Below are 26864 nucleotides of genomic sequence, written 5' to 3' on the forward strand. Positions count from 1 at the left end.
AGAACAGGGAGTTTGGGGAGCTGATTATAGATTTCCTGCTAACAATATGAGTAGAGAAACATTCTTCTCAGGAACTGCTCTGTTTAATTTTTATTTTCTTGTTCCTCCACCTATTCCTTCTCCCAAAACCTTTCCAAGGGAAAGATTCCTTGAATCACACAGTAACTCAGGTTGAACATCATCTTGTCTCAGTGTCCTGCTCAGGGCAGGGTGAACCCGGTGAGGTTGTCCAAGGCCTCTGCCCAGCTTTGCACCATCCTCAAAGGAGGTGAAGGTTCACTCTGTCTCATCATTCAGGGGCCCAGGCTTGGGGCTGTGACACCTCCCTGGGAGCCTGTTCAGTGTCCAGCACCTCTGGGTGAAGAACCTTTTCCTCATGTCCCACTGACCCTCCCTGGCACATCTTCTGCCATTCCCTGGGCTCTGTCACTGTCACAGAGAGAAGAGCTCAGCCCTGCCCCTCCTGCTCCCCTGCTGAGGAACCTGCAGCCCCATGAGCTCTGCCCTCAGTCTCCTCTGCTCCAGCTGAACAAACCCAGGGACTTCAGCCGCTCCTCATATGGCTTTTCCTCCAAACCCTTCACCAAATTTGTAGCCTCTCCTGGACGCTCTTCAATAGCTTTATCTCATTTTTACCCTGTGTCCCCAGCCCTGCACACAGCGAATGCTCCAGGTGAGGTCGCCCCAGCGCAGAGCAGAGCGGGACAATCCCCTCCCTGCCTGGCTGGCTGTGCTGTGCTGAATGCACCAGGACATGGGTCCCTCTTGGCTCCAGGAACACTGTTGACTCATGTTCAACTTGCTGTTGACCAGACCCCCAGATCCCTCTCTGCAGAGCTGCTCTCCAGCATCATGTCCCCCAGTCTCTCTGTACAACCAGGGTTGACGTGTCCCAGGTGCAAAATGGCAGCCCAGAATATCTGACAGCATTGGTGCTCACTTGGGTTCATCCCACCTCTCGTACAGGATATTCACGCTCACATCTGTACAATGCACACGTGGACTTCTGATCTACTCATTCAGGGTCTTTTCAGGTAGGGACAAAGAACCTCTCTGAACTGGGGTGAGAGGTCTGGGCTGGAAATGAAGGTTACAAGGGATTAGTCCATGATGATTGGGGCAGATTCCATCGAGTGTCCAGCACCCACAAGCACAGCCCAGACCCTGCTCTGCTGGTGTTGCAGGTGTATCACGAAATTGTTTCATGAAATTGTTCCCTGCCCAACTCTCCAGCCTGTCCAGGTCTCTGATGGCAGCACAGCTTCCAGTGTCAGCCACTCCTTCCAGCTTGGTGAAGCCAGCAAACTTGCTGACAGTCACTCTATTCCCTCATCCAAATCATTGATGAATATATAGAATAATACAGGCCCCAGTACTGACTCCTGGGGCACTGCACTGGATCCAGGCCTCAAGTGGACTCTGCCCCATTGACCACGACTCTCCGGCTTCTTCCATTCAGCCAGTTCCCAGTCCACCTCACTACCCGCTCATCCAGACCGCACTCCCTCAGTTTAGCTGTGAGGATGCTGTGGGAGACTGTGTCAAATGCCTTACTCAGGTCAATGTAGATCACGTCCACTGCTTTGTCATCATCTATCCACCTTGTTTTGTCTTCATAAAAGGCTATGAGGTTGGTCAAGCACGACTTCCCCTTGGTGAAGCCATTTTGACAGCCCCTAATGACCCTCTTATCCCTGATATGCAAAGATGATGGAGAGCAGTCCAGCAATGACCTCAGCTAGCTCCCTCAGCACCTGTGGGTGCATCCCATCCAGACCCATGGATTTATGGATGTCCAGGTTGCCCAACTGCTCCCTAACCCAGTCCTCATCAACCCAGGCAAACTCCTCCATTGTCCTGCCTTCCTCTGGGGCCTCAGCGATGCAGGGCTCCTCAGGACAGCCCCCGGCAGAGCAGACAGAGACAAAGAAGGCATTCAGTAACTCTGCCTTCTCTGTGTCTTCTGTCACCAGGGCACCCACCTCGTTCATCAGTGGACCTACATTGCCTCTGCTGTTAGTTTTATCTGCCACGTATTGGAAAAAGCTCTTCCTGTTGTCCTTGACCCCTCTCGCCAGGTTTAATTCTAAGGAGGCCTTAGCTTTCCTAGTTGCCTCCCTACACCCTCTGACAACAACCTGATATTCTCCCCAAGCGGCCAGCCCCTCCTTCCATGATCTGTAAACTCTCCTCTTCCACCTGAGCTTACCCAGCAGTTCCCTGTTTAATCACGCAGGTCTCCTGGCTCCCTTCCTTGACTTCCTACGCGTCAGGATGCTCTGATCTTGAGCTTGGTAGAAGCAGTCCCTGAACACTAACAGTCCCCTAACACTAACTAATCTTGGCCCCCTTTACCTTCAAGCAGCCTTGCCCATGGGATTTCTCCCAGCAATTGCCTGAAAAGGCCGAAGTTTGCCCTGCTGAAGTCCAGGGTTGCAATTCTGCTTGCTATCCTGCTCCTGCCACACAAGATCCTGAACTGCACCATCTCATGGTCGCTGCAACCAAGGCAGCCGTCAACCTTTACCGCTTCAACCAGCCCCTCCTTGTTAGTGAGGATGAGGTCCAGCAGCTCCTCTCCCAGTCGGCTCCTCCACCCTTTGCATCAGGAAGTTCTCATGGATGCACTTGGTGAACCTCCTGGACTGTGTCTGGCTGAGTCGGCCCTCCAGAAACACCAGGGGAGTTCAAACCCCCACGGCAACCAGGGCCTGTGACTGAGGCCGCTCTCAGCTGCTGGAGAGGCCTCGGCAATGTCCTCAGCCTGAGCTGGTGGATTGTGATAGACACCCACAGCAGTATCACCTTCATGCTCCCAGTGCTCCCAGTAACCCTCCCACTAATCCCTCCAGTGCTCCCAGTAACCCCCAACTAACCTTTCCAGTGATTGCAGCAGCCCCCATTGTTCCCAGTAATCCTCCAAGAACTCACAGTAAACCCCCAGTGCTCCCAGTAACCCTCTCCATGCTCCCAGCAAGCCCCCACAGTGCTCCCAGTAACCACGCAGTGTTCCCATTAATCCCCCATTAATCATCCTACTGTTCCCAGTAACCCTCCCAATAAACCTCCCAGTGCTCCCAGCAACACCCCCAGTACTCTCAGTGAGCCCCAGCAACACCCATTGCTCCCAGTAATCCCCCGCTAGCCCTCCCAGTGATCCCAGTAACCACCTAGTGCTTTCATGTGAGCCCCAGCAATGCCCAGTGTTCCGAGTAACCCTCCCACTGTTCCCAGCAAAACCCCCAGTAACCCTCCCAGTCATCCCAGTAACTCTCCCAGTGCTCCCAGTAATCATCCACTAATCCTCTTAGTGCTCCCAGTAACCCTCCCAGTAACCCCCGCACTGTTCCCAGCATCCCCCCAGTGCTCCCAGTAGCTTTCCCAGGAATCCTCCAATAACTCCCAATGAACCCAAATGCTCCCAGTAGCCCTTCCAGTGCTCCCATCAAGCCCCCACAGTGCTTCCAGTAACAACCTAGTGCTCCCAGTAAGGCCCCACCAACTGCCCATGTTCCCAGTAATCCTCCCCGTACTCCCAGCAACCCCATTGTTCCCAGTAATCCTCCAAGAACTCCCAATAAACCCCCAGTGCTCCCAGTAACCCTCCCACTCTTCCCAGAACCCCCTCTCTAATTCTGCTGGTGTTCCCAGTAACCCTCCCTGTAACCTTACCAGTGCTCCCAGTAACAACCTAGTGCGCCCAGTAACTCCCCAGCAAACCCCAGTGTTCCCAGTAACCCTCCCAGTGCTCCCTGCAACCCCCCCTGTGCAGTCAGTGACTCCCAGAAGCCATCCCATTGCTCCCAGTAATCCCCCACTAACACTCCCAGTGCTCCCAGTAACCCCCATTGTTCCCAGTAATCCTCCAATAACTCCCAGTAAACCCCCAGTGCTCCCAGTAATGACCCCAGAGACTGTCCCAGTGGTTCCAGTAACACATCCAGTGTTACCAGCAACCTCCCAGTAATCCTTGTAGTGTTCCCAGTAAGCCTCCCAGTAACCACCTAGTGCTATAAGTACCCCCCAGCAATACCCAGTATTCCCAGCAACCCTCCCAGTTCTCCCAGTAACACCCACTAATCCTCCTAGTGCTCCCAGTACCCCTCCCAGCAACCCCCAAAGTTCCCACTAACCCCTCCCAGTGCTCCCAGTGACCCCACACTAACCCCTCCAGTGATCCCAGCAACCCCCATTGTTCCCAGTAATCCTGCAAGAAGTCCCAGTAAACCCTCAGTGCTCCCAGTAACACCCCACTAAAACTCCTGATGTTCCCAGTAACACCCCCCAACCCCCCCCCCAGTGCTCCCAGCAACCCCCTCAGTGTTCCCAGCAAGGCTCCACAGTTCTCCTAGTAACCCTCGCAATGTTTCAAGTAACCCCCCACCAATACTCTGAGTGTTCCCAGTACCCCTCCCAGTAACGCTCCCAGTGCTCCTACTAACCCTCCCAGTCAACCCAGTAACCCTGCACTAATCCTCCTAGTGTTCCCAGTAACACTCCCAGTGCTCCCTGCAACCCCTCCCAGTGTTTCCAGTAACTACCTAATACTCTCAGTAACACTCAGGCAACCCCATATGTTCCCAGGATCCCTCCCAGTGTTCCCAGTTATCCCACACTAATCTTCTTAGTGTTCCAAATAAGCCTCCCAGTGCTCCCAGTAACCACCTAGTGCTCCCAGTATACCCCCAGCAACCACCAATGTTCTCCGTAACCCTCCCAGTGCTCCCAGTAAACCCTCACTAACCTCTCCAGTGATCCCAGCAACCCCCATTGTTCCCAGTAATCCTGCAAGAAGTCCCAGTAAACCCCCAGTGCTCCCAGTAAACCTCCCAGTGTTCTCAATATTCCCTCACAAATCCTCTTAGTGTTCCCAGTAACCATCCCAGCTGCCCGCCCAGTGATTCCAGCAACCCCACCAGTGTTCCCAGTAACCCCTCACTAATCACAGGATCACAGAATGTGAGGGGTTGAAGGGCCCTGGAAAGCTCATCCAGTGCAATCCCCTCCGGAGTAGGAACACCCAGCTGAGGTTCCACAGGAAGGGGTCCAGGCGGGTTTGAATGTCTGCAGAGATGGAGACTCCACAACCTCACTGGGCAGCCTGGTCTAGGCTCTGGCACCCTCACTGGGAACATGTTTCTTCTCCTCTTTCAGTGGAACCTCCTGTGTTCCAGTTTGCACCCATTGCCCCTTGTCCTGTCACTGGTTGTCACCCAGCAGAGCCTGGCTCCATCCTCCTGACACTGCCCCTTTCCATATTGATCCCCATGAATGAGTCCCCCCTCAGTCTCCTCTTCTCCAGCTCCAGAGCCCCAGCTCCCTCACCCTTTCCTCACACGGGAGATGCTCCATTCCCTTCAGCATCTTGGTGGCTGCGCTGGACTCTCTCCAGCAGTTCCCTGTCCTTCTGGAGCTGAGGGGCCACAACTGGACACAATATTCCAGGTGTGGTCTCCCCAGGGCAGAGCAGAGGGGCAGGAGAACCTCTCTGACCCACTGATCATCCCCATTCTAATCCACCTCAGGTACCATTGGCCTTCCTGGCCACAAGGGCCCGGTGCTGGCTCATGCTCACCCTGCTGTCCCCAGGACCCCCAGGTCCCTTTCCCCTACACTGCTCTCTAATGGATCATTCCCCAACTTATACTGGAACCTGGGGTTGTTCCTGCCCAGATTCAAGACTCTACACTTGCCCTTGTTATATTTCATTAGATTTTTCCCTGCCCAACTCTCCAGCCTGTCCAGGTCTCTGATGGCAGCACAGCTTCCAGTGTCACCACTCCTCCCACCTTGGTGTCACCAGCAAACTTGCTGATAGTACACTGTATTCCCTCAGTTTCTTATTGCTCCTCTCGCAAGATGTACATCCGTCCTTATCAGTGACCTCACATTCCATTGCTATGTTAACCAGAACATGTAACTGATTTTCCAGGAAAATGCAGCTAATATGAAGCTTTAGCTGACAGGCAAATTCACTAAAAGAGAAACTTGTTTTAAACAAAACCAGGACAACAGATGAGAAGTGAGCATGTACATGAGGTGACATGAACACAAGTGAGCACAAACATCATCAGCTATTTCTTGCCTGTGGCACAGACAAGGTCTTGAGCTCACTTCATGTTGGGAGAAACATCCCATAGGAAATCACCTGAATGCAGCAGTTGTATTTCCTTGAACTGAGGTCCCTGTGTCCATTCCTCATGACATGGGACATGGGTGACACACCAGAGGCCTGAGGTGTCTCCTGTCCTTTGGGAGTGGCAACAGGAGACCAGTGCCCCTGTGTATAAAAGGGACTGACTCTGCCTCTGGACATCCCTGGGTGCATAAGAAGGCCGTGAGGCCAGCTCAGATGTGGACACCTGACAGACACTGACATTTCTGTGTGTGACTCCAGGAACAAACCCCATGTGCCCAATGAGATTCATCTCGGCTGCCTTAGGATCCTTGTAAGTGCTCCAGTCTGCTACCTCACCATTGTCCATTATTCTGGATTGTGATCTCATAAGAACCAGGGTAATCAGAGAGGTTCTGGGGTCCTTTGAAAAGGCAAATATCAAAGCCATGTTCAAAGGCCGGAACAATTATTGGGAGAATTGCACATTGGTCAGCCTGCCTCTGTCCCTGGGAAGGGGGTTGGACACATCCTACCATAGAGGGGGATTTCAGCTCTTTTTAAGGTGAGGAAAAGGTGGGTTGAGGCCTTGAACAACCTCCCCTGGTTCACCTGGCCTTGAGCAAGAGAGTGAGACAACATCAGTGAAACAAGGGCTCTCTTCAAGCAAGGCAAAGAGTTGGGATGTGTCTACACTCTGCGAGGAAAGAGGGGCAGGTGCAGGACTGTGTAGAACATGCTTCAATCTTGGTCAGGTCCTGGGTGCTAAGGAGGGGGATGGATGGGTGTGGTATTATGAGGTCAGTTGTGTTTCAGACACTCATAATCCAGTCAGAATGATGTGGCTGTGAAGGGGCAGTGAGGTCAGTTCTGTCTCTGGAGGTGACAGCCCAGCAGCAGGGACATGGCTGGGAAAGAACCTCTGCCAAGGTACCCACAGGCCCTACCCAGGAAGAGGCCTTGGAGATGGGTTGTCATGTCCATTCTGCCTGAGAACATGACGGGACAGCAGCAGGAACATGGTCATGTCTGTCAGAGAAGCTGAAAGGCCAGCAGCAATCATGGGATTTAGGAGATCTTGGTGAGATTACTTCTTTCCAGTCAGGAAAAAGACCACAAGAAGACTAACAGGTTGGGCTCCCTACATGAGTAGCAGTCTCTGAGGTGGCTGAGTATTCCTTGGTAGTAGGAAAAAGCAGAAGAGGCAAAAAAAGTACAATGTAGAAGGTGGCGACTGCATATCGGGAGGAAGAAATGTCACTGGAAGGGCAGTGCTGTGGTGCAAGAGGTCACCCAGAGGGAGCTGGATCAGCCCATGGTTTGAGTTCCAAAGAGCAGCCAGTGAGGGTGCAGACACAGCAGTGCAGGTGCAGAAATGCTGGGGTGAGAGCAGGTGGGGAAGCGAGATGGGTGTCTGCAGCCTGCAGGGAAAGAGGGCCAGGGGTAGGACCGTGTAGAATAGCCTGTGGTGGAGATAGCAAAGGGTGCTGGCAAGGCTGGAAGGGACCCACAGAACCCAGGTCTCTGTCCCCTTGGTCATGGCAGTTGTCTCTGCCACTGAGGTCCAGGAGAAGCCATGTTGTCCTCATGGCACTGGCACCTCGGTGCCTGCTTGCAGCCCCATGGGGAAGCTGGAAGTTGTTGTACCAGTGTTGTCCTTCCCTTGACCTTGCACACCCACATCCCATGGTCCCAGGAAGAGCCCTGAGCCATATGTGAGGGACAGGATCCCCCTTCCCATTGCCTGCAGGTCATGACTTCTCTTTTCTGCTTCAGAAAGCAAACCAAGGGGTTTCTGAGCATCAGAGCTGAAGAAAAGACTAAAAGGAGACCTCATGGTGGCTACAGCTTCCTCACAAGGGGAGAAGGAAGGGAAGGTACTGATCTCTTCCCTCTGGTGACCAATGACAGAACCCAAGGGAATGGAAGCGAGATGTGCCAGGGGAGGTCGAGGTTGGACATTAGGAAAAGGTTCTGTATCCAGAGGGTACTGGACACTGAACAGTCTCCCCAAGGAGGTGCCATGATCCTAAGCCCAGGAGTTGGATTTAATGGTCCTTGTGTTCCATTCCCAACACAAGAGATTCTATGATTCTATAAACACTAGGTCAAAAGTCCATGTTTTCATTGTACAGATGAGTTCCAAAGATACACATCATGTGCATGTCCACTGTGTGCATGTGGTGAGATGAACCCAAGGGAGCACAAATGCTATCAGCTATTCCTTGGGGTGCCATAAAGGTCAGTGGGACAGAGATGGTGTTCAGGGGTCTCTTCCAACCTGTGTTATTGCAGGATTCCATAAATCTTTTCCTTGGAGAGCTCTTTCAAGTCAGAATAGACAGAGGAAGAAGAGAAAAATAATAAGAGTCAGAAGCAGAGATATAAAATGCCGCAGTGTAAATACAGCAGCTCCTCTGAAGAACGTTTCTCCACTCAAACCCTTGATAGGAAATCTATTGGATAAATTTGATGAACGCAGCTAAAGTCTATCTGTTCGCACACTGGATCACAAGGAGGGTGATGGCTGGGTACGATGCCATGTGGTCACTTGTGTCTCAGGAACTCATGGTCCAGTAGGAGGGGACTGTGAGGTCACTTCTGCCTCTGCAGGGGATAGGCCAACAGCAGGAACATGGCTGGGAAAGGACTGTGAGGTCACACATACCAGACGAGCAATCGGGCCCAGTCAGCATGGCTTTGTGAAAGGCAGGTCCTGCTTGACCAGCCTGATCTCCTTCTATGACAAGGTGACCGGCTGAGCAGATGAGGGAAAGTCTGTCGTGGGGAGTGAATCCGCCACACAGGCTGTGGGTGTTGTGTCCTTAGACTGCAGTAAAGCCTTTGACACCGTATCCCACAGCATGTCCTGGAGAAGGTGCAGCTCCTGGCCTGGATGGTGTATCTGCGATGGGTAAAGAACTGGGTGGACGGCATTTTGTCCCCTGGAGCCGTTTGTTCCCTTCCTGTTCACATGGGCATCCCATGAATGCATCACTGCTCTCCTCCAGTGTAGACAGGCACAAGGCCTTCTCCACCTGGACCTCTCACCAATGCCACTGGTTTCTCCAGCAACCTCATCCTTGACTGTGGGATGTCCAGAACAGCCCTCCTGAGAGAGTTTGACAAAGCCTTTTTTCTGCACCATCCCCACATCCCTGCTCAATCCCCTCATCCACAGCTTAAGGACCAGAAAGTTTGTGTGTAAGTGGAGCATTGAGAGAAATGGTCAGGAAAGCTTTGAAGTGCACAGGAAGCCCATCAACATGTTGGCCTGCTGCTCTCTTCTGAACAGGCCCAGAAGACCTGGACAGGATTTGCTGTGTCCCAGAAATTCACCTGGAAGATTGGGATATGGAGAAAAGGTTTGGTCTGGGAAGGAACAGACAGGTGCTGGTGGAACTGGCTGGTGTGACCGTGAGACATCTCTCCAACACCTCAGAAAAGTCCTGGCTCTCAGGGAGGTTGCATGGTCCTCTGAGGAAGAAAATATCAAAAATGACTTATCATAGAATCAGAAAATAATTGTGGTTGGAAGGGGCCCTTAAGATCATTAAGTCCAACCATAACCTAAATCTGGCACTAAAACATATCCCTAAGTGCATCATCTATATGTCTTTTAAACACCTTCAGTGATGGTGACTCCACAACCTTGCTGGGCAGTCTCTTCTGTTGCTTCTAAACCCTTTCCCGAAAGAATTTTTTCCTCATATCCAATCTAAATCTCCCCATGTGCAGCTTGAGGCCATTTCCTCTTGTCCTATCACTTGCTACTTGGGAGAAGAGACCAACACCCACCATGATCAAACCTCCTTTCAGGCAGTTGTGGACAGTGACAAGGTCTCCCCTCAGCCTCCTTTTGTCAAGGCTGAACAACCCCAGCTCCCTCAATTGCTCCTCATAACACTGGTGCTCCAGATCCTTCACCAGCCTTGTCGCCCTCCTCTGAACTCTCTCCAGCACCTCAATGTCTTCCTTGCCCTGAGGGGCCTAAAACTGACCCCAGGATTGAAGGTGCAGTCTCACCAGTGCCGAGTACAAAGGGATGATCACTTCTCTAGTCCTGCTAAAGCTCTAATTGGATCAAGGCTTGAACACCTCGCTGTGACCCAGTTGATGACAGGTTGGACTGCAGACTCCTGAGGTCCCTTCAACCTCGGTTCTCTTATGATCCCATTGTGATGATGGGCTCTGTCTCTAACTGGAGCAGAGCAGATGATGATGGGGCAGGATCCACCTGTGCTGTAGGTGACCATCTAAACCAACATCTCAGCCAGTGAACCAGCCAACACCTCAGTGTGACTCGCTCTGGGCAAAGTGTGGGGAATCTTGGGCAGGGAAGGTTTAGAGGGCATGGGGCGCTATGCAAGAGACAAAATGATCTTGGCTTCATGCCTGCAGGCCCATCCGATGTCAGTTAATGTCAATGAAAATTAAAATAAGAAGAACTGAAGACAAAGATCCGAAGCAAAGGAAGGTGTCAACACACTTTTATTTATTTTTCTTTGTGGGGAGGTTCTGTTCTTTGAAAAGGAAAGAGTTTTGCAGAACTGGGCATGGATTTAGGACACAAATGTCTTCAGCTCCAGGGACACAAACACTTGGTACCAGTGTAGATGCCCTGGGTACCCCTTCCCAGGCTCCACCTGCATTGCAAGGTGCTCTGGTCTCCTCAGGCCCTGTGTGCTAGATGCCAATCCCAGGCCAGCACCTCAGGTACAGTGTGGCCCTAAAATGGCACTGGCTGTTCATGGTGACACAACTGATGACTGATGTCTGCCTGGAAAGGTGCACTTCTTTGTTGTTGATTTTTGGTTTTGTGGTTTTTTTGTGGGGTTTTGTTTGTTTGTTTTTCTGTGTGTGTTTTTTGTGTTTGCTGTGGTTTTTTGGTTTTTTTGGTGTGTGTTTTTTTGGTGTGATTTCTGGTCTTGTTTTATTTTGTTTGTTTTTGTTTTTTTTTACTTCTTAAAACAAACAAAGGAAAAAAGAAAAGCCACAAAAGTGAATTACCGGGAAGTGTACTAAGGATAGGAGAAGATATACTGGTCTTCCCCTGTACTTCTATTACCAGTACTCTATTATTTCATCTCCCTCATCATTCGGGAGTTTCCACCTCTCCTGATTAAATGTCCATGTCAAAGGACAACTTTCCAGCACTGTCTGGACATTTCCCTTCCCAGTGCTCTCAAGATTCTCCTCCACTTGCTCTTTGGTCATTCAGTTTCTCTCAACTGTCTGGTTTCTCCTTCAAGCTTCAGGGAGTTACAAACTTCACCCATTCTTCAGAGCTCTAATTAACATGGCGGTCAACACGTTCATTGTGTTTATTTCTATCGTTTTCTATCTCTCTGTCTAAACCAGTTCTTGTGTGGATGTCCCTTGTGGATGGTGGACCTCACCAGATCCAGCTTACACACACAGCTGAGAAAAGTGTTTTACTGTTTATTAAACTGTGCAGTGTTTGCACAGCAGAGCAGGTGGAGCTGGTGCACAGGAGCTGCAGCATCTCCTGCAGAGCTCAGTGGAGAAGTCTGATGTGAGGAAAAGTGATGCAGTCTCTGGTGGCCAATGAGGGAACCGGCAGACTGGGGGTGGGAAGTGAGAAGTGAGGTTGTCCATACAGTGTCCAACCTCCAGGGACTGTTCTCCTGCCTGTCCAGATGTCTTCAGGAGACCCTCGGGATCAATGTCCAGTGTAGAATGCTGCTGTCATTTCTTCTATACACTGAAAAATGACAGAAAATACCCTGGAAAGAAAAAACCCTCCTTTATGAAATCTTCTTTGAAATCTTCATCACTAAGTGTCCCATTGAAACCTATCCAGTTAGTTCTACAAATCTTGAAGATTTGAATGAAATTACCGAAAGAAACACGGCTCGTTAGGGCTTTCTGTGTTTTAATGAGCCCCATGGCGTATTTGGTGCTGAGTCCATGAACCTCAGATACCAAGCACAGAGTGAAGAATCTGCTCAAGAAGTCCAAGTCAGAAGCAAACTCCAAAGTACCTTGAAGCATTAATGGGCCCCACTGAGGGCTGTTACTGACAAAGCCTCCCCAGGGACTCGTTAGAGCAGATAATTGGAGGCTGTGATTGCATCAGGCAAAGGCAAAGTGCAGCAGCTCTGATGCTGAGAAACCCCTTGGTTTGATGAAGGACAATGGCCAGGCCTTGAGCCCCTGCCCCTAGGAAGGGAGATCCTGTCCCCCACGTGTGGCTCACGGCTCTTCCTGGGGATGTGGGGAGTGTGATGCCCAGTGCAGGACAATGGTGTGACACTCCCTGGGGGTGCAAGGAGGCAATGGGGTGCCATGGCCATGACAACCATGTGTCTCCTCTTAGGCCTTGGGACACAAGCCAAAGCCAAGAGGATGAAGACCTTGGCTCTTTCAGGGACATCCAGCCTTGCCAGTGTCCTTGGCCATCTCCACCATGGTCCATCCTGCACTGTCCCAGGACTGTGGCTGTTTCCCCACAGGCTGCAGACACCCCATGTGCTTCCCCACCTTGTTCTCACCCTAGTGTGTCCCCATCTGTGCTGCTGTCTCTCCATCCTCACCAGCTGTTCCTTGAAACACAAAGCCATGGCTGATCCAGAGTCCATCTCAATGACCACAGCACTGTGCTCAGAATGACATTTCTTTATCCTGAGCTCCACTCTGGACCTCCAGAACTGCAGTTTCTGATGGTTTTCCTTTCTCATGCTGTTTCCATCTACTAAAAAGAAAAAGTGCCATCATCTTGGAAAGTGATTTTCAACATTTCTGGAGCTACCACTGCCCTTTCTTGTCATGATTTTCCCACAGCCACCAACCAAGACCATGAGAGCTGCTCACATCCTGCTCCCAGTGCCCAAGTGGGACAAGGGAGAGAACTGAAAGGGAAGGGGAAACTTGTGGGTTTAGACAAAATATAATAAAAAAATGAAAATAATACATTGCTACTACTAATATGCTAATACTAAAATACACATAAAGTAAAATATATTACGCTCAGTGCAATCTCCCACTTAACTCCAGTTGTGCTGAACAGACAGCCCAAAAGAAGAGAGTACCCTGGTCCTGAACAGATGATCCCAGCAAGAGAAAGTACACGTGCCAAAGGCAGAGAGGCCCAAGGGCCAACTGAAAAACAGCAAAACATCATAAAACTGAACTAACACTGAACTCCCAATAGAATGGAGCTTCCGAACAGAGCCAACCAAAGTAGCTGGAAAACCAAAACTAACAGGCTGGAAAACGCATCTCCAGCTTTATACGGAGCATGACGCTAATGGTAGAGAATAGCTCGTTGATTGACCTGGATGTCAATCAAAGTGTTGTTCTGTCTGTGTCCCCTCCTGCCAATTTGCACCTACATCTGGATTCCAGAGAAGTCCTTGGTTTCACTGAAAATAATCCACGTAAATTAAATAGAAATATATAAATTAAATTAAGAAAATCTACTCAGTGCAATCCCTCATGTAACTCCAGTCACATGGAACAATTAAATAGTCTGGACATCCATACATCCATGGGTCCAGCTGGGATGCATCTGCGGGTGTTGAGGGAGCTGGCTGAAGTCATTTCTGGACCACTCTCCATCATCTTTACCAAGTCTTGGGAAACGGGAGAGGTACCCGAGGACTGGAGGAAAGCAAATGTCACTGCGCTCTTCAGAAAGGGCAAGAAGGAGGACCCCGGTAACTCTAGACCGGTCAGCCTCACCACCATCTACTGGGAAAGTAATGGAACAGCTTGTCCTTGGTGCCATCTCAAGGCATATCAAGGATAAGAGGGTCATTAGGGGCAGTCAGCATGGCTTCACCAAGGGTAAGTCATGTTTGACCAACCTCATAACCTTTTATGAGAATGCAACAAGGTGGATGGATGATGGCAGAGCGGTGGATGTGGTCTACCTTGACTTCAGCAAAGCTTTTGACACAGTCTGCACAGCATCCTCACAGCTAAACTGAGGAGGTGTGGTCTAGACAATAGAGTAGTGAGGTGGGTTGCAAACTGGCTTAAGGAGAGAAGCCAGAGAGTGGTGGTCAATGGTGCGGAGTCCAGTTGGAGGCCAGTACCTAGTGCAGTGCCTCAAGGGTCAGTGCTGGGGCCAGTATTATTCGATATCTTCATTAACGGTTTGGACGAGGGAATTGAGTGTACTATCAGTAAGTTTGCTGATGACACCAAGCTGGGGGGATTGGCTGACACTGGAAGCTGTGCTGCCATCCAGAGACCTGGACAGGCTGGAGAGTTGGGCGGGGAATAACCTGATGAAATTTAACAAGGGCAAGTGTAGAGTCCTGCATCTGGGCAGGAACAACCCCAGGTTTCAGTATAGCTTGGTAAATTACATATTAGAGAGCAGTGTAGAGGAAAGGGACCTTGGGTCCTGGTGGACAGCAGGGTCACCATGAGCCAGCATTGGGCCCTTGTGGCCAGGAAGGCCAATGGCATGCTCGGGTGTATTACAAGGGGGGTGGTCAGTAGGTCAGAGAGGTTCTCCTGCCCCTCTACTCCGCCCTGGTGAGAACCCCATCTGGAATATTGTGTCCAGTTCTGGGCCCCTCAGTTCCAGAAGGACAGGGAACTGCTGGAGAGAGTCCAGCATAGGGCAACAAAGACGCTGAAGGGAGTGGAGCATCTCCCGTGTGAGGAAAGGCTGAGGGTGCTGCGTCTCTTTAGTTTGGAGAAGAGGAGACTGAGGGGTGACCTTATTAATGTTTATAAATATGTAAAGGGTGAGTGCCACGAGGATGGAGCCAGGCTCTTCTCAGTGGCAAACAATGATAGGACAAGGGGTGATGGGATCAAGCTGGAACACAAGAGGTTCCACTTAAGTTTGAGAAGAAACTTCTTCCTGATGAGGGTGGCAGAGCCTGGCTCAGGCTGCCCGGGGAGGTTGTGGAGTCTCCTTCTCTGCAGACATTCAAACCCGCCTGGACACCTTCATGTGTGACCTCACCTAGGTGTTCCAGCTCCAGCAGGGGATTGGACTGGATGATCTTTTGAGGTCCCTTCCAATTCCAAACATACTGTGATATTGTGATACTGTGATACTGTGATACTGTAATACTGTAATAACCATGTCCCTGCTGCTGTCCCGTCATGTTCTCAGGTGGGATGGACATGACAGCCCATCTCCAAGGCCTCTTCCTGGCTAGGGCCTTTGGGTACCTTGGCAGAGTTTCTTTCCCAGCTACGTCCCTGCTGCTGGGTTGTCACCTCCACAGACAGAACTGACCTCACTATTCCCTTCACAGTCCCCTGCTGCTTACAGGTTTATGAGTTTCTGAGACTCAACTGACCTCGTAATACCACACTCATCCATCCCCCTACTTAGCACCCAGGACCTGACCAAGACTGAAGCGTGTTCTACACAGTCCTGCACCTGCCCCTCTTTCCCACAGGCTGCAGACAACCATCTCGCTTCCTCACCTTGTTCAAATTTGTCAAATATATTTCCTAATAACAATGGGAGTGAAAAGCACTCCTCACTGGAACTCCTGTACTTTCGGTAACACCTTCTGTATGTCCTCTTCTGCCCTTTTTTTAAATTTTATTTTTATTTCATTATTTTATTTCTATTTTCTACCTATTTTCTCTCCAAAAACCTCTCCAAGGCAAAAATTCTGTCAAATCACAGAATAACTCAGGTTTGCAGAGAGCCCTTTTCTCACTCGTCTCACTCTCCTGCTCACGGCAGGTGAACCACGTCAGGTTGCTCAAGGACTCCACCCAGGTTTGCATCATCCTCAAAGGCACTGAAAGTTCACTCTGTTACATCATAGAAGGGGAGAATAAAGATGTTCAACAGTGCTGGCCTCCGTACTGGTCACTGAGAGATGACACCAGTAACTGGCTGCACGGAGGACTTTGTACCACTGATGATATTTGGGCTTGATGGTTCAGCCAACTTCCCACCCAGCATCCACTTCTTGAGCCCCATCAGCACCACTCTGGCCAGAAGGAGACCATGGCTGAGCCTTGCAAACACCCTGTACACAACATGCCTTTCTTTCCCCTGTCCATTTGGGTTCAGCAGTCCCTTCTACCTCCTTCACATTCCTGGCAATGGTTGCAGGAGGACGTGTCCCATCCCCTTCCCAGGGAGGGAGGAAGGGTGGCCAACCTGTTATTCTCACAGTTCCTATTCCTGCTCTTCCTGAAGATGGGTTTGAGGTCTGCGTTTTCTAAGGACCCCAGAACCATTCTGGTTTCTATGGCACTTTTGACATAAATATCAGGGTTCTGTCAGCTGTCCACTGGTTTCATGGGCTCCTTATGCACCCAGGGATGCTCAGAGACAGAGTCTGTCCCTTTTACACACAGAGGCAGGAGTCACAGTGTCCCTCTGGCCTCCTGTTGCCACTCTCAAAGGATGGGAGACACCTCAGCTCTGTGGTGTGTGACCCTGCTCTGCACTCATCTGAGATGTCCCATGTCATAAGGAATGGATACGGGGACCTCAGTTCAAGGAAACACATCCCAGTGCTGCATTCAGGTGATTTCCCATAGGTTGTTCCTCCCAATATGAAGTGACCTCTAGACCTCATCTGTGCCGCAGGCCTTCACAGAATGGAAAGGAATAGCTGATGGTGTTTGTGCTCACTCACGTTCATGTCACCTCAAGCACATGATGTGCGTGCTCACATCTCATCTGCACAAAAAAAACATGGACTGCTGAACTATTCATTGAGTGTCCATCCATGGAGGGAAGAACAGACTCTGTGGGTGAGAGGCCAGTGCTGGAAATGGTGGTTGTGAGGGGCCAGTGCATGGTGATTGACCTGAGGCACCTTCTGAAGGGGTGTCCAGTGCACAGGGGCACAGCCCAGCCCCTGCTCTGCTGGTCCTGCAGGTCTCTGGCAGGAGGCCTGGCTGTGAGAGGACACTGCTGTACCAGCCCTGCACGCACACACTGTTCAGCTGTACCCTGGGGTTTGCATCTGTGGCCACTTTCATATGCATATTCTTTAGAGAATCTTTGGAAGAAGACCTAAACCATCATGCCCTACCCATAGGAGATCACCTTTCTACCTGGAAAGGCTGTTGTGAGGCCAGCTCTGTCAAAGCAGTGCCCATTGCCTGTCCCTGCCTGCGCTCACAGCACTGACACACAGCAGGACGGGGACCAAGCTGCCAGAGCACTCAGGCCTTGCACCAACACAAGGGATGAGAAGTAGAGTGTGGGAGTGGAACCAGAACAGCTCTGGAAGAACAAGCGCTGGTGCTCCCTGGCAGGGCTGCCAGGCTGGACTCATTTCCCCTCCTCCCATGATACACAGGAACTGTCCCTGCAGCTCCAAACAGGCCTTGGTGAAAGGATCTCATGAAAAAAAGTCACTACAGGGCTCTTTATTTTCTTTAAATACACAAAGGGCACAGTCAGTGGTTATAAGAACAGCAGACAGTGAATTTGAAAGGGGATGACAACATTATCACAATAAAAACAGCACCAACAACAAAAAATAGAGATGACAGGCCAGGCCTAAAATTAGTTACATTAAAACTGCTATGCAGAAGGAGATGGGAAATTTGTTGTTTCACAAAATAATCCGGTCATCAGTTTACAAAGGGCATCCTTGAGCTCCTGGTTCCTCATGCTGTAGATGAGGGGGTTCACTGCTGGAGGCACCACCGAGTACAGAACAGACACCATCAGGTCCAGGGATGGGGAGGACAAGGAGGGGGGCCTCAGGTAGGCAAACATGACAGTATTGACGTACAGGGAGACCACGGCCAGGTGAGGGAGGCAGGTGGAAAAGGCTTTGTGCCGTCCCTGCTCAGAGGGGATCCTCAGCACGGCCCTGAAGATCTGCACATAGGACACCACAATGAACACAAAACACCCAAATGCTACTAAAAGACTAACCACAATAAGCCCAAGTTCTTTGATGTAGGTGTTGGAGCATGAGAGCTTGAGGATCTGGGGGATTTCACAGAAGAACTGGTCCAGGGCATTGCCCTTGCACAGTGGCAGTGAAAATGTATTGGCTGTGTGCAGCAGAGCATGGAGAAACCCAGTGGCCCAGGCAGCTGCTGCCATGTGGACAGAAGCTCTGCTGCCCAGAAGGGCCCTGTAGTGCAGGGGTTTGCAGATGGCAATGTAGCGGTCGTAGGACATCAATGTGAGAAGAGAATACTCTGCACCAAACAAGAAACAAAAAAAGAAGACCTGTGCAGCACATCCTGCATAGGAAATGACCTTGGTATCCCACAGAGAGTTGACCATGGATTTGGGGACAATGGTAGAGATGGAGCCCAGGTCGAGGAGGGCGAGGTTGAGCAGGAAGAAGTACATGGGGGTGTGGAGGTGCTGGTCCCAGGCTATGGTGGTGATGATGAGGCCGTTGCCCAGGAGGGCAGCCAGGTAGATGCCCAGGAAGAGCCAGAAGTGCAAGAGCTGCAGCTCCCGTGTGTCTGTGAACGGCAGGAGAAGGAACTGGGTGATGGAGCTGCTGTTGGACATTTGCTGCCTGTGGGTATGAGGACCTGTGCAAGGAGGAAAAGACAGTGACAAGTTAGGGGAGACTTTTCTGAAGAAAATGAACAGGCTGTTTCTCATGGAAAAACCCCTCCCTGATGGAGGGATGTTTCTGCTCATTCTCTCTTTTCACCAAGTGAGAAAAACAGTTCATCACAGTTTAAAATGCAGCTTGGACATCTCGTTTCCATGAACACAGCTCTGGGGCAAAACCGCCTGAGTTGGTGTCAGAACAAAAACTCCCACCCCAACTCCAGAGAGCAAGAGCACCAGGGACAGGTGTAGAAACAGGGAAGAACACTGTAGTGCTACCAGAAAATAAAGCAAGGACAGAAAGGCAGACGGGCATGCTGTGGAACCTTCTCCTTACCCGGCTGTGCTGCTCCCACTCACTTAATGACACTGTAGAGCAAGTACTTTTAGCACCTTTTTTGTGTACTACGTTCCAGGAACCCTTCACCTGGAGGTCCAGCTGCTGAGGTGGAGACTCGTGACCTGGACCCCATGGCTTTGGGGCAGAGGCTCTGCTGGGGAGAAGAGGAGACCAGGGGGTTGCACTGGGAAATGTGTCTGCAGTCGAGAGGATGTGAAAGAGGTTCCTAAATCTCATCTCCAGCATTTCTGGTAGCAGTTAACTCTTCCTGACCCTGTCAGGCGGCAGAGTCCCTGCCCCGGCACAGCCCTGGGGTGCAGGGACCCTGCTCTGCAGGACAGCCCTGGGCACCCCTAGGTGCACAACTTGTTTCTCAGATTTTTTAAGTTGCTGAAAAAGATCCCTGTCCTTACAGATTCCATCAGCTGTGCCTGTGCCAGTTTTAGGAGAAGCCACAGATACATTGCCCTGCACCCCGAGACTTACCATGGCAAGGGCTGCAAAGGTTTCTCCTGCAGTGAGCTCTCAGTCATCCTCCCAATCCTGACCACCTTTAATCTCTCTCTGCCTTGCTCCTCTCCCTGAAATCCCCAGGCAGAGCCCTCAGCCCTGCTGCGCTGTGCAGAGGAGCTGCTCCTGGGCAGAGCTGTCTCTCTGCAGCGCTGCCGCTTGCCAGGAGCTCCCTCTGTCCCAGGAGCCCAGCCCAGCTCAGCAGCACAGGAGCAGCCCAAGGCGCTTTAATGACCCCTCTGGTGGCTTTGGTGCAGAGTCCATGAATCTCCGACCCTGAGGGCAAGTTGAAGAAGTCAAACTCAGATCTAAACTTCAAAGTTTCTTGTAATGTTAATGAATCCCACTGAGGGACACAACTGAGAAACCATCCCCAGGGCAGCTGGGACAGAAAACTTGAAGCAGAACAAAGGGTAAGCAAGTGAAAGGTGGCTCTGATGCTGAGTAAACCTGAATGCGTTTCATTAACCTCAGGGCCAAGCCCTGACCCCCAGCCCTGGGAAGTCAGATCCTGTCCCTCCCACGTTGTCCTGGGCCCTTCCTGGACAGTGTGATGTGGGGCTGTGCAAGGCCAAGGGCAAGATTATGGTCCCACAGCTCCCAGGTTCCTGGCTGGGGACAAGGAGGCCATGAGGCCCCTGTGCTGGAAGGACAAGGTGTCTCCTCACAGGCATCAGAGGTGGAGACAACAACCATAGCCAAGGGGAGAAGGAGCTGATGTCTGTTGGGGGCTTTCCGCCTCTTTAAATCCCTTGGTCATCTCCACCACAGCCTGTCCTGTGCTGTGGCATCCCCTGCACCTCTTTCCCTGCAGGCTGCAGACATCCCCCCTGCTGCCCCACCTTGCTCTTGTCTGAGCATCTTCCTTCCTTTGCTGAGATCTCTGCATCCTCCCCAGCTGTCCCTTGAAGCACAAAGCCTTGGGCTGATGCAGACTCCCTCTGCTGACCTGCTCCACCACAGCACTGCCCTTCCAGTCACATTCCTTTCTGCTGCTCTTTGTGCCATTATTTCTTTCTCACGCTCTTTCCCACTAGGAAGAAACCTCCACCACCTCTGAAACCACCCTTCAAGCACTCTCAGGCTACTCCTGCACTGCTGCAGCCTCCCCAGCGCTGCTGGGCCAAAGCAGCCCAGGTCCCTCAGCATCCCACACCATGTGCACAAGGTGCTGAACCTGCCTTGGCAGAGCCCTGCACTCTCCAGTTCCTCCCTGCTTCTCCAAACTGGGAAGCCGCACACTGGCACACCCCCGTGTGTGTGGGGTCACACCAGTGCTGAACCGAATGGGATGAGAACTCCAGGTGTCTGGGTCCCCACGCTCCTCCTCATGCAGCCCCGTGTGCAGCTGCCTTGTTCATGGTGAGCGTGCACCACGGGCTGGTGTGGGGACCTTGGAGTGCCCAGGCCCTTCTCCTCAGGGTCACTGCTCAGCGTGTCAGGTCCTGCTCTGTCCTGATGGATGAAGTTATTGTCCCACCCTGATACAGAACTGGTCACTTCTTCCTGTCAATATTCAGAGTTATCTGATGGGTAAATACCAGATGCATGGAGCTCTGCCTGGGAACAGACAATGTCAGCTGAACGTTGAGGAGTCAGCATGAGAGGGCAGAACATCATGGGCAATGTTGTGGTCACTGGACATCAGCTGCAGACTCACTGGTCAGGAAGAGGAATTAGATGATGCCTTCAGATGAAAGAAGCCTCATGTTTCCAGGGCTGTGTCCTCGAGGCAGACCCGAGATATCTCAATATCTGCAAGGTACCAACCATCCAGGAGGGGTTGGAGCTCCTTTACAAGGTGTTCCTGACATGGTTGACTGAGGATTCAGTGGGGTGAGGTGCCCTGTGAGACTTTACACCTACAAACCAGAAAGAATTGGTCAGGATGGAACAGTCAGGGATGGGAAAGTGGAGCTGAGGCTCCTGGGAGATGATCACAAGGCCAAGAGCAGGATTTCAGGAGAGCAAGCTTTGGCCTGCTGAGAGACCTGCTTGGGTCCTATGGGATATGACCTTGGTGTCTGCAGTGCTTTTCTCTCACATTTCCTCCCTCCTCTCTCCCACCTGCTGTTGTGCAGCGTTTTTTACCCTTTCTCAAATACAATATCTCAGAGGTGCTGCCAGCATCACTGAGTGGCTCAGATTTGGCAAGGAGTGGGTCCATCTTGGAGCAGCTGAAATCAGCTCTGTCTGACATTGGTGAACGTCCTGTTGTCTTCTCAGAGAGGCGACAACTGTAGCACACCCACACTCACCCCCAGTTCTAAGATTTTGTCTTGTAAACCCAGTGCAGGCTGACAATGTTTTGGGTGTTACAAACTACTTGATTATGGAGAAGAAATGGAAAAGATCTTCTGTCGACAACTCAAGGAGGATGTCTCCAGTCAATGAGCAGGTTCCTATGGGGCACTGTAATTGCCGTGACAGTCACTGGCCAGGCAAAGCTGCAGGTTCCAAAAGTCAGGAGGATCTTGGACCAACTGCTTAACATGGCTGCCTGATGGGCCAACAAGGGTGATGCTCACCTGGATCTGGAACTGGGAAACAAGGAAGAGGTGGTGAGGAATGTGAACATCAGTGTCCACCTTGGCTGTTGTGACCAGGAAACAGTGGGGTCCCAGGCACCAGAGGGGAGGGAGGAAGGCCAGCAGCAGAGCACAGGCTGTTGGGCTCCAGAGGAGAAGACTTTGACATACTGGGGGATGGCGGCCAATAGAGGTGGTGGCATGGAAGTAGATCTGAAGAGTGAAGGAGCTCAGGAAACCTAAACAAACCTTACAGGACAACTTGCTCCAAGCACAAGAATGATCTCTCCAAGTACACCTGAAAAGAAGCATTTATCTCATGAGGCTGGACCAGTTCTTCTGTGAAATCCCCCACATCCTCAAGCTCTCCTACCTCAGGCAACTTGGGCTTATTGTGGTTGGTGTCTGTTTAGCATTTGGGTGTTTTGTGTTCATTGTGCTGTCCTATGTGCAGATCTTGAGGGCCGTGCTGAGGATCCCCTCTGAGCAGGGACGGCACAAAGCCTTTTCCACCTGCCTCCCTGGCCGTGACCTCACTGTTTGTCAGCACTGCCATGTTTGCCCACCTGAAACCCCCCTCCATCTCCTCCCCATCCCTGGACCTGGTGGTGTCTGTTCTGTACTCAGTGGTGCCTCCAGCAGTGAACCCCCTCATCTACAGCATAAGGAACCAGGAGCTCAAGGATGCCCTGCAGAAACATATGACTGGATTTCTTCTGAAGCTATAAACTGTATCTATCTTCTTCTACGTAAGAGTTATAGTCTAACTCATTGCAGGTTCATCCTGTCTGCAGTACTTTTTTTCTCTAGTTGTGTTTTTTTTTTATTGTGATAATGTTTTAAGTCCCTTTGAAAATCACTGCCTGCTCTTCTCACTGAGTGACTGTGACAATGAGGAATGGTGCTCTCTGTGTATAAGCAAAATATAGGGCCCTTCAGGAAATATTTTTCTGCTGACCTCCTAACTCCAAGGCCTTTTTGGATCTGCAGGGACAGTTCCTGTGTGTCTGGATGGAGAGGAAGAGAGTCCAGTATGGCAGCAGTGCCAGGGAGCGCCAGCACTGCGTGCTCTGGCACCTTTGTCACCATCCTGCTGTGTATCACTTGTGATTGCAAGCAGGGACAGGCGATGGGGATTGTGTGGCAGAGCTGGCCTCAGAACAGCCTTTCCAGAAAGAAAGGCTTAGGTCTTCATTCAAACTTTTCTCAGAACCTCCTGCAGTGTCCTCTCACAGCCAGGCCTCCTGCCAGAGACCTGCAGGACCAGCAGAGCAGGGTCTGTGCTGTGCCCCTGTGCACTGGACACCCAACGCAATCTGCCCCAATCATCATGGACTAATCCCTCACAATGTCCATTTCCATCACTGGCCTCTCACCCCAGCTCAGAGCGGTTCTTTGTCCCTCCATGGAAAGACACTGAGTGAGTTGGTAAGGAGAAGAATGTTTGTGTTCTACAGATGAGATGTGTGCATGCACATCATGTACGTGAGATGAGATTAACAGAAGTGAGCACAAATGCTGTCAGATATACCGGGGGTAGCATTTTGCACCTGAGACACAGCGACCCTGGCTGTACAAACAGACTGGGGGACGAGATCTCAGAATCCCAGAATGTCAGGGGTTGGAAGAGATCTGGAAAGTTGTCCAGTGCAATCGCCTCGCTGGAGCAGGAACACCCAGCTGAGGTTCCACAGGAAGGTGTCCAGGCGGGTTTGAATGTCTGCAGAGAAGGAGACTCCACAACCTCCCTGAGCAGCCTGGGCCAGGCTCTGACACCCTCACCATGAACAAGCTTCTTCTCCTTTCTCAGTGGAACCTCCTGTGTTCCAGTTTGCATTTGCACCCATTGCCCATTGTCCTGTCACTGGTTGTCACCCAGAAGAGCCTGGCTCCATCCTCCTGACACTCCCCGTTTCCATATTGATCCCCAGGAATGAGTCAGCCCTCAGTCTCCAATTCTCCAGCTCCAGAGCCCCAGCTCCCTCAGCCTTTCCTCACACGGGAGATGCTCCACTCCCTTCAGCATCTTGGTGGCTGCGCTGGACTCTCTCCAGCAGTTCCCTGTCCTCCTGGAACTGAGGGGCCACAACTGGACACAATATTCCAGGTGTGGTCTCCCCAGGGCAGAGAGGAGAACAAGGGAGTGACACCCAAGCTGACTCATAATAGTGGTGCCAGAATCACCTCAGGGCGTCTGATGGCACCAGCATCACCTCAGGGCTCAAAATGGCACCAGAATCACCTCCTCACATGGGACATGCTCCACTCCCTTCATCATCTTTGTGACCTGCAACTCTCCCTGACTTTCTGAGGGGGGATCCCCTTCACAGCATCCCCATCCTGGGGCCCTGGGCACCATCCTCTGGGCACTGTGGGGCAGGGGCAGGGTTGGTTGTACACAAGTGGGTCAGCTCTCCACTCAGGTGGGGAGAGCTGCTGGGTGAAGCTGCCAGACAAGACCTTTTCTGGTTATCAAGCATTGATGCATCCAGTCTTTCCTGTCACTGAATCCTAGAATCACAAAACAGTTTGAGTTGGAATTGACATTCACAACCCATCTGGTCCAACTCCCTTTGGTGATCAGGGACATCTTCACCAGCTCAGGTTGCTCAGAGCCCCGTCCAACCTGGCCTGGGATGTCTCCAGGGATGGTTCATCCACCACCTCTCTGAGAAACCTGTCCCAGTGTTTTACCACCCTCAGTGTAAAACATCTCTTCCTCGTTTCACTCCTTGACTCTCTCCAACTAGTTTAAACCATCACCCTTTGTGCTATCACAACAGGCCCTGCTCCAAAGTCTGTCCCCATCGTTCTTATCGGCCCCTTTTCAGTCCAGAAAGGCTACAATAGGGCCTCCCAGGAGCCTCTCTTCTCCAGCTGAACACCCCAACTCTTAAACCTGCAAATTTGTGACATTTTAATTGTTCAATACACTACTGTCACAAAAACATGAGCACATCCTTTTACACAGCATTTTATATAGCATCTGTAGTCCCCCACAGACTCCAAATGTCACCAGTGGTACAAAGTCCCCCATGTAGCCGGTTACCAGTGGAATCCCTCAGGGACCAGCACTTGGGCCAACACTGTTGAACGTCTTTATTCTCCCCTGTATGATGTGACGCAGTGAACCTTCAGCTCCTTTGTGGATGGTGCAAAGCTGGGCAGAGGCCTTGGAGAACCTCACCTGGTTCACCCTGCCCTGAGCAGGACAGTGAGACAAGATGATGTTCACACCTGAGTTACTGGAAAGGTTTTGGGAGAAAGAATAAGTGGAGGAACAAGAAAATTAAAAAATACAGGCAGAGGAGGAGACCTAAAAGGTGTCAAATAAACAGAGCAGTTCCTGTGAAGAATGTTTCTCTACTCAAATTGTTAGCAGGAAATCTATAATCAGCTCCCCAAACTCCCTGTTCTGCTCATTGGCCCTGGGATTTACAGCACATTTCTTTACATCGGATTCTGCACTGAAGTTTGCACTGATTGTTACAGCTTCTTTGCAGGAATTGCTTCATGTTTCCTTAGAGGACTGGATGTAAACAGGCACCGGGGAATTTTTAATTAGAGGAAACAAAAAAGGAGGAAAAAAAAAGAAAACACAGTAGAACTTAATGATGTTTCTCAGTTCTATGGTTAAATTAAGCAGTGTACAGCGAGGTCCATTGCCATAATTGAAGAGTTGCCTGTAGGGAGTACGAGAGCAACTGCTGAAAGACTTTACCTGCCTGAAGCTCAGAGCAGAGTGAGAGCTGAGAGGCTCTGAATGAGCAAAGAGTGAGAGGTGAAGAACCTCTGGGGAGCCATGGAAAGTGCAAATGTTCAGACAGGCTTCTGAAGAGATGAGTTCAGGCATGGTGAGCTGGATAAGGACAGGGAGAAACTCCTGGATGCTCAGGGGATTAAATACACATCGTGATAGACAGAGTTCTGGCAATGCAAGCACAGGGAAAGGCCAATGTTTCATCTCCCACAGTTCATACACATTCTGAAAATTCATATTTGAGCAGGATAGCAATTTCACAGACATTTTATTGAAAATATTGAATTATTTCATCTGATTTAAAAAGTGTGGGTTTCTTGTCCTTGTTGTTGTTGCTTTGGTTTAGTTTGGTTGGGTTTGGTTTTTCAGTTTTGAGGGGAGTTCTTATGTTTTCGGGCTGAGCTCCATGGTCTCACTATAAGCACCCAGTGCAAACCTCAAGAGGTCCCCAGGTACCTGAGATAGACTGATAGAGCAAAGGTGTTTTCATCATTTACAATTAGTATTCAACACTTCTGCATCTAATTAGTTAAGCTTCAGGACTGTAGGTGAAGAGGCAGATATGTGAAGAGCACTTAGAAGATGTGATAGAAGAATATTCCAGTTGATAACATAGAATCATAGAATTATTTCTGTTGGAAAAGACCCTCAGGATCATTGAGTCCAACCACAACCTAAATCTAGAACTAAACCATGTCCCTAAGAACCTCGTCTAAACATCTCATAAACCCCTGCAGGAATGGTGACTCCCCCACTGCCCTGGGCAGCCTGTTCCAGTGCCTGACAGCCCTTTCCAGGAGGAATTTTTTCCTAATATCCAATCTGAACCTTCCCTGGCACAATTTGAGGCCATTTCCTCTCATCCTATCACTTGCTACTTGGGAGAAGAGACCAACCCCCTCCTCCTCCTTTCAGGCAGTTGTAGACAGAGATAAGGTCTCCCCTCAGCCTCCTGTTCTCCCGGCTGAACCCACCAGTTCCCTCAACCGCTCCTCATCACACTTGTGCTCCAGCCCCTCACCAGCTCCCTTCCCTCCTCTGCACTCTCTCTGGTGCCTCAATGTCCTTCTTATGATGAGGGGCCCAAAACTAAACACAGGATTCAAGCT

The sequence above is a fragment of the Patagioenas fasciata genome, chromosome 12 (genome assembly GCF_037038585.1).
Source record: "Patagioenas fasciata isolate bPatFas1 chromosome 12, bPatFas1.hap1, whole genome shotgun sequence".
In the NCBI taxonomy this organism is placed as follows: Eukaryota; Metazoa; Chordata; class Aves; order Columbiformes; family Columbidae; genus Patagioenas; species Patagioenas fasciata.